The 7327-nt window shown below is 23.8% G+C and overlaps 1 protein-coding gene across 3 annotated transcripts in view; it reads right to left on the reverse strand.

Annotated features, from left to right (window-relative positions):
• Window positions 1-6656, reverse strand: part of LOC122500810 (R3H domain-containing protein 1) — a 40288-nt gene extending 33632 nt beyond the window's left edge. For 2 of the 3 annotated variants that reach the window (XM_043609914.1, XM_043609916.1), the window contains exon 1: window positions 6505-6644. The gene's annotated coding sequence lies outside the window, so the exon portion shown is untranslated. Of the gene's footprint in view, window positions 1-6504 lie in introns of all 3 variants that reach the window. The other variant, XM_043609917.1, reaches the window with a different exon arrangement.
• Between the last annotated feature and the right edge of the window lie 671 nt (window positions 6657-7327).

The raw sequence follows: 7327 nt of genomic DNA on the forward strand, positions 1-7327 counted from the left end.
AATAAAATAATTTTCGACCGATTTTATTTTATGACTATTGAATTCCCCTCAAGAAATTACATTAGAAATAATTTTATTGAAAATTTAAATTATTTTCTCGATATTGTTAAAAACCTCTTAGTTTTTCTTTTTTCCCAACCTTAAAGTGTTTTATAATTAAATTTTAAATTATTAAAACTTTTGCCCTTACCAATAATATTTTTAACTTCTTCACAAAATTTCAGCTCAATTTATTCAATATATTGATATTTAAGTGTAAAATGTCAGGAAAAATCTGTAGTAAAAAAATAAAAAAAATCCACTTAGCCGGTACTGGCGTTCTAATAATCTTAATATTACGCCAATACTAGCAACGATTCTAATTATTTTAAAGGTTTTTTTCTGCTTTAAACGACAGTGTTTTGAATTAAAAACATTATCCGCCATATTGGATCCTTCATTTTGAATTTTGATGTTTGCAAATTTGACTTTAAATCCGTTATTAGCGGTCCTAAAAAATAGTTAATATATTCAGCAAGGCAACACCTCAAATTCAGCAAAAGAATACATAAATATTATAAAAATTTAAACAAATGAAATAATAGAAACCAATTTTGACTAAAAAAATAAAAAATTTACTCCTAAATTTAATTCCCTTTTTCGTTTAACAATTTTCAAACAATAAACTCAAGCGTCTGAAAACCAAAACTTAATTTAAAAATTCCAGCCCCGAGAGTTTACTTTCCACGCTGAATCTTGGAGAGAAGATAAATTTTCTCCGTGCAAGAATTCCAACTATCGTTTTGTCTATGTAACATTCTTGAGAAAAATCCTTAACGGGCAGAGAGTAAAATTTTTCGGTGGTTCACTGAATGGAGCATTGACCCTGTTCATTTCCTTAAAGAACAGAATTGTGGTGGTGGTAAAAGAGAGAAAAAAAGTAGACAAAGGACCCAGCCTCGTGGATCATGATCTTCATAGTGTATGTTTCTCATCTGTGGCTGGAAGACGGAAATTGTCATGAGAGGTAGGGTGGGGTTTTTTTTGGGGAGGAGGGATGAAGAGATGAGGGGAATTCTAGGGCACTTGGAGGGGGTTTGAAGCTATAAAAGTAGGGCAGTAGTGCGGTAGAGCAATCAATAGTCGTTGGGTAGTCCGAGTGGGGGATAAAAGCCACACAGAGAGGAAATTCATAACCCCCTCCTCCTCCCTCGCATAGTAGTAGGGGAGGGGAGGCTATGACGCCAAAGAAGGGTTGAAACCGGAAGTGGGAAGTAGAACCTGCTGCGGATCAGGATTCCCACTTGCCTCTCTACAAACACGAGACGTCTTCACTTTACCTAAACAAACATTCACGTTTTACCGTGGATGTGTAAAATTCAACTTTTTTTACACTAAGATTTTTTTCATTCTTCTAACAATATATGTAAATTTTTACACTTTTTATTTCAAATTTTATACTTTATAGTCAAATGGCCTGAATAATAATTAATTAATGTAATGCAGACTTCGCACTCGATAATTAATTTTTAAAAAAGTATCAAAAAGTAGCTTTCAAACTAAGAAAAGTAGTAAAAAAAGTGGCTATCGAAAAATTAGACTCGACGATAAAAAAAACTCGTTTTAGACAATTTACAAAACTGACAAAAATTCTATTCCATATTTTTTATTTTCCTGACTTTTTCCTTATTTTCGTCAAAAATATTTACATTCATTCTTATCCTGCTAATAAATTGAATTCCTGCAACGAATTTTATTAATCGTGAAAAAATTTAAATATTTATAAAAATAATTTAATTTTTGCAAAGAATTTTATAAAATTTTTTAAATATTTTATTTCTTTCGACTAATTTTATGCAAATTCTAATTTAAATAATTGAAATCCTGAGAAATTTTTATTATTCATAAAAAGAATTGAATTCTTACGTAGATTCTTACAAAAAATGTTTTAAATAATTGAATTCTGTTTGGAAATTTTATGAAAATAGTAGATATTAAAAATCATTGAATTGCGAAAAGTTTTTAAAAATAATTAAATTTTACAAAGAATTCTATTAAAATTTTTGGCAATAATTGAATGTCTGTGCAGTATATTAAATTTTATTAAAATGCCTCAAAATAATTTAATTTTCGGGAATAATTTTGTTATTTCTCTTTAATAATTGAATTCCTGAGAAGAATTTTATTATTTATGATAATAATTGAATTATTACGAGAAATCTTATTAAAACGTTTTTAAAAAGAATTGAATTTTTTTGAAATATAATAAATATGAAAATTTTATTTTAAATAATTGGAAAAATTTATTTGTAAAAATAATTGAATTTTTCTTAATTTAAAACCTAGTATTAAAAATAATTGAAATTCTTTGCGATGAGTTTAATTATTTATTAAAATAATTGAATTCTTGCTTAGAATTTTATCAAAAATTGTTTTAAAAAAATTAAATTTCCATGAAAAATATTATTATTAGTGAAAGTAATTGAATTATTGTGAAGAATTTTATAAAATTTTGTTAAATAATTTATTAATTTCATTTTTTCGAATTTTTTTTTAAAATGATATTCTAAATTAATTGCATTCATGTGGAAATTTTATTACTTATGAAAATAATTGAATTTTGGATGGTTTTTATCAATTTTTTTTTAGATTTGAATTCTTTTATTTTTTTTTGAAAATAATTGTATCGTTTTACCGAATTTGATTATAATTTTTGAGAATAGTTTTTTGATTTCTAATATTAGCGAATTTAAAGTAGTGGAAATTATCGAATTTTTTTTTTATATCATTTTGATGCATATTTTGATACCTTTAAGTTAACGGTGTATTAAAAATTTACTTGCCTAAACATTGCATTTTAATATTCAAAATATTGCAAGTAAATATATTTAATAAATTTTCGGAAATTTTCGGTGCTTTGAGGACAATCTAATAGATTATTTGAAAATTCTCCAATTGTGTCTCGTCAAAGGCTTATTTAGTATGAAGATGAACTAACATGATAAAACAATTTAATTTCAATTATGTATTCATAGTGCGCGGGAAAATAGGAGGATTTCTAAAGTATTTAAGCACTATTTAAGCCCATTTGAAATTTTAATTGACATTTTAACAAAGTAACTCCATTGTCACAATTTTCCCCACACTATCGACACTTATATCATACTTTAATTAATTTTCTTATGAACAAGTTGTATAGTACTTTACGCGGTTGATTTTATCCATATCGATTTTTTGAGCAAGCTGTTTTTGTTCAATAATTGTATATGTTCGTCTGATAATTAATTCTCCAAATATTGCATCAACTACATCATCATCATCATCAGTTTCTACACTTTATAGCCTCGAGCGAATAAATTACTGTCAATGTCATAATTAAACTAGCAGAAAATTTACGAATTCTCTGCTCTATACAATTATGGAAAATCTGAATATTTTTTTGTTAAATCGGAACGTTTTGAAATGATTCGATAAAGTTGGGAATTTGATTGATAAATTAATTCACTGCCAGTAGCATTGATATTAACATGTTAATAAAAACAACTACTGAACTGTATGAATTTTACATCAAAAATCTCAAACACAAAAAGATGGTTTAATTTCAACAAATGAAATAAAAAATTGGAAATAATTGTTTTAATAGTATTATTAATTAACAGAAGAGAAAATTTTATTAAATGGAAATTTTGTTAAGTAGTAAAAAATTACATATTAATGATCGTAATTTTATATGCTCAGATTTTGTTCAGTTTATTAATTCTACCGCAATATATAAAAGATCGGATTTATTAAATCTATTTTTATTAATAAACGCTTATTTTTTCTGTTATCTCTGTTACAAATATAAATTATGTACACTAGTTATCGAGGGCAGATTTCAAATATAATTATAGGAGTCTTCCTTTTTAAATATAGCAAAAGAGAGATAAACTACTTAAATTTAATAAAAAAAAAAAGAGAAGCTATTCCGTTATTCTTTTTCTAAACTTGAAAATCTCAAAACTGTATTTATTTTTGAAAAAATACTTTTATTTTCAAGTTATTTATAAATAATAGTAAATAGTCCAAATCTTTTCAAAAAAATTAATTTTAGGCATAGTTAAAATAAAAGTACATTATCTAAAATACAATAACATGACGATTTTTGTAAATTCAAAATGGCGGATCAAATATGGCTGATAGTTTTTTAAGTTTCTTGGATTCGTTAAAATTCTGTTACTGGTCAATGTTTCTTCACTGATAAAATAGAAGTTTTTTAGTATTTGATTAAAATTTTAAGTATTATATTTATAAAATTCGTATTTATAAATTATAAAATATATAACAATAAGAACAAAATAGAATAAGAAATATTATTTTATTGCATTAAATAAATAAAGATAAAATTTGATTTAAAGCTTTCAAATATAAAATTAAATCGAAATCAAAATTCATTAACTAATTAATAATTTAATAAATTTATACATCAATTCTTCCTTTATTTGACTTTAACATGATTATTTTTCGCAGTAATAATTAATCAAATTGTAAATAAATTGTTATTACGTTTTAATTATATGAATGTAATTATTATTTAAAAATAAGTTAAAAATATCACTACTTTTGAAATTATAGTGTCAATTTAAAAATAATAAATAATATCCAATTTTTCAAGAATAATTCATAACTTTCTAATTCCAGTTCTATTTCTTCATTAAAATCTAGAATTTTACTCTTTTAATCAGATAAATAATTAACATAACAATCAATTCTTAATCAACTATATGTCATAAAGTGTACTTAACCTTCGCTTTATGTAAATATATATCATTTCTATTATACTAAATATAAATTTTAAATCTATAGAAGAACAAAATGAAAAATTTCGAAAATTAATTTTAACAGGTTTTCTTAACTGCTTGCTCCTAAAAATGTAATTGTTCTTTTCTTATAGTTGTGTTTATTGAAATTTACACTTGTTCTACGTGTGGGAAACAATAGACTTAACATTTTTGACAAATGTTTAGATTATTTTAATTTTTCTTATTTTAAAGTATACAGAGATCTAAAAGAGTTACGATTATTATTAAAATTATTTATTATTATTTTCAATCAAATAAATAAGTGAAATAATTTATTAATTACTTAAGAAATGATTCGGAGATAATTTTTTGTGGCTTTTGTTTCCTATGCAAGTAAAACAGTCTTTAAATCTTAAAACCAAAATTATTGAAAAGTAGCTTATTTTTAAACTTAAAACTAAATTAATTAAATTTTAAGCCAAGGCTTAAATTCAGTCAAAAATGGTTCCAAAGTAAACGGTTACAGTCAAAAAAGAGCTGAAAGTAAAATTTTTTAATTTATTTTATAATAAAAGGCCGAAATATCTAATAATGTTAAATAAATAAATAAATTTTTATAAATTATAATAAATATCTTTAGGCCTTTTATAAGAAAATAATTTAAAAAATCGTAACAAAAAGTAAATACCCTTATATTGTGTATATAAATATATAAAATTTTGAAATTTTATAAAATTTTATAAAATTTTGAAATAACTGAATGTAAAATGATATAAAATTTTATATATTATATTTTTTTTATATTCAGTTATTCAAAATTTTATAAAATCTTGAAATAACTGAATATAAAATCTTATAGGTATTCAGTTATTTCAAGATTTTTGTTAATATTAATATATTAAGATTAATTACACTATAGTTATAAAACATTAAACATTATTTTATATTTATTTTATTATTGAAATTAAGTGTAATTAATGTTAATATGTTATATCGCAAAGTGTTGATGGAAATGATGATAGGAAACTAGAGGATAATTATAATCATTATTTATATTCATACTAATGACAAAAAAGGTTAAGTAATAATTTAACAGTTAATACATTAATCAAATAGTCACTTTAATTTTTAAAAATAAATTTCATAACCTAAAAATTAATTTTCCATGAGTTTCGAAAAAAAAAATTTTTAGCATAAATTATAAATAAATGGAAAATAATTTAGTTTTAAATTTCGTAAAATTCGTCAGACAAAAAACGTTCTGATGGGAAAGAGCCGCGTTAGCTAAATACAATCAAAGCTCACGTATATTAAATATATATTTTCGCATGTGACTGTGCAATAATTTAATCATTACCATAATAATTGTCAATATACTTTTTAACAATATTTAATTCTCTACAACAAATTAATAAAAATATTCCAAAAGTTTATCATCAATTTTCAAAATTTTGCGATTCTTTTTATAATTTTAATTTTCTCTTATATAAAAATAAGAACAATTTTTTCTTCCCCAGATTTCTCGAGTGACGAAAATTGAGAAATTCAAAGCAAAGCAGCAGCGAGAGTAGTGGATTGTGTGTGACGAGAAAATGCGACGGACATTTGGAAAACAACGATGAGTGGAAAATGTATCGAATGGTAAGACAAAAAAAGCGAGGAATAAAGTTTGACGTGATTTTCATTTATTCATGTCGCGTTTAGATAACAATGTTATTTAATTTGTTAGTTGTCGAGTACTCACCTTAATCTAAATTTACACACGCCACAAGTTCACCATTTCACTATTTTTCACCACTCCACTCGACCGAATTGTTGCCTTTTTTTTAAACACACACACGAAAATTTTCATCACAATCAGCTGGACATGATGGTCGATCTAGCGGCAAAAACCGGAACTCAATCATTGATACAAGTGATACTGCGCCGTGTTTTCTCTTCGATAAAAAAAACGCGGAAAATATTCGATAATTTCAATTTGTAATTTTTTTTTCCACCCGAGAAAAAGTGTAGAAAATAATAATAATTAGTAATTATATAATTAATTCACGATTAGATTAAATTTTTATTAACATAACTTGAAGTTTTTTTATATATAAAATATACGATTTTATATATATAATTTTATGAAAATATACGAATCAAATGTTTATAATATTCCTTACAGTTTGGAAATTTTTGTTCATTAATTAAGAACTTGAATATAATTAAATTATAGAATCAAAATTGCAAAAAAAAAAAATTAGAAAAGAGTGCTAGAAAGTGCTGCCCTCTGCTGTCGGTAAGTACTTCATTCGAAATATTTAAAGGGAAAAATGTTATCCAAAACTTTTTAATTTTCTTTTACCCCAAAAAATATTTTCATAATTATTTATAGACTTTTCATTAAAACTTTATTAAAAATAATGCACATTGCATCATATAGTACTGATGGTTTTATGAACTTTTAGCAACTTTGAAACTTAAAAAATATTAATATTTGTGTAAACTGTAGCTGTTTCCCCAAAAAAAATTTATTGTTTGTTCTAATTTACGAGATTTATTTTTCAAAGATAATTATATGTTTT

This window comes from Leptopilina heterotoma, unplaced genomic scaffold, assembly GCF_015476425.1.
Source record: "Leptopilina heterotoma isolate Lh14 unplaced genomic scaffold, ASM1547642v1 Lhet_191, whole genome shotgun sequence".
NCBI classification, from domain to species: domain Eukaryota; kingdom Metazoa; phylum Arthropoda; class Insecta; order Hymenoptera; family Figitidae; genus Leptopilina; species Leptopilina heterotoma.